Below are 1,570 nucleotides of genomic sequence, written 5' to 3'. Positions count from 1 at the left end.
AGGAGGAGGAGGAAGAAGAAGAAGAAGAAGAAGAAGAAGAAGAAGAGGAAGGAGAGGAGGAGGAGGAAGAAGAAGAAGAAGAAGAAGAAGAAGAGGAGGAAGAGGAGGAAGAAGAAGAAGAAGAAGAAGAAGAAGAAGAAGAAGAAGAAGAAGAAGAAGAAGAAGTGGAGGTCAGAACATCACCATCCCAGCAATGCCAATCAATCAGACTTATGACCACCAATATATCTGTAATGATCGAGTCACTATTTTATTTAGTTATTTATTTGTTTATTTGTTTATTTTATAAATAAGCTCACTAATTGGTTTGGTAGGAAACATATATCTTCATAGTCTTCATGACGTTTAACGAACCTGAAAGAATAAATAGTAAAGACTATGAAAGTGGTCTTTGAAAATAGAATTGATGTCCTTGCATATTGCTTGGTAACATTCCCTATTGTCATTGTTCTGATGAAGGCGGAGAGCTGACAGAATTGTCTACACGCTGGGGGAAAATCCTTAGTAGCCTTTTGTTCGTCTTTACGTTTTGAGTTCAAATTCTGCCGATGCTGATTTTGCATTTCATCCTTTCGGGGCCAATAAATTAAGCACCAGTGAAACACGGGTTGATGTATACGTCTAGTAGACTCCACCTAAATTTCAGGCCTTCTGTCTTTAGTAGAAAGGATTATTATTATGATGGTTAAAGTCGCGAGTGATGGATTGAGTCGGTAGAGCTGCGAATAAGTAACGTTGCAGTATTTTTATTAATGGTGTAAGTTCATATGGTGTCCAGTCTCAGCTTTTATATAATGTCAAAACTTAAGTGTTACTCAAGTCCTGAATTCAGTTGAATATGCTCTATCACTTTCTCGCAAATTGTGCAGTTCCTCAAATTTCGAAATAATAATGTGGTAATGATTACTGATATTATTACTATAATTATGCATTTTATATTCACTGCTGTTAATATTACTACAGCCAGCTGAAAACGAGGCTTTGGCATGAGGTCACTGTTTTGCCAAATTGCTCTATCATGACAACGTTTACCCCAGTGTGAAACTTGCACTTTTACCTGAGCTTTGCTCAGATGTCTTAATTGGGCACAACTTTTTGAAAACATAGCTCTTGGAGGTCCCAGACTTCTATTTTCACTTTGTGGCTTGGCAGCGACTCACGTTGACACTCCTACACTATTCCGGTCGCTTTCACTACAATGCAAACTTATTGCTATTAAATCCAGGCGCCTGTCATTGATGGATCAGAAATTTGTTGAAAGTGAGGACAACCGAGGCTTAGAAATGGTATTTAAACGTAGCTGTCTACTAACCAGCCAGGTTCATAACTAAAGCTACTACTGATGGTTATAGTACTCTCGTCATTGGAAGAGTAAAGCCTACATACGGCCAGTCTTTGCAGTCTCCTGTATTAACGAAATTGAGAATTGCGTGCTGGCAGAAACGTTAGCACGCCGGGCAGAAACGTTAGTACGCCGGGCAGAAACGTTAGTACGCCGGGCAGAAACGTTAGCACGCCGGGCAGAAACGTTAGTACGCCGGGCAGAAACGTTAGCACGCCGGGCAGAAAC

This window comes from Octopus bimaculoides, chromosome 6, assembly GCF_001194135.2.
Source record: "Octopus bimaculoides isolate UCB-OBI-ISO-001 chromosome 6, ASM119413v2, whole genome shotgun sequence".
NCBI lineage: Eukaryota > Metazoa > Mollusca > Cephalopoda > Octopoda > Octopodidae > Octopus > Octopus bimaculoides.
The sequence above is the reverse complement of the archived record's forward strand: the minus strand, read 5'-3'. Positions refer to the sequence as shown.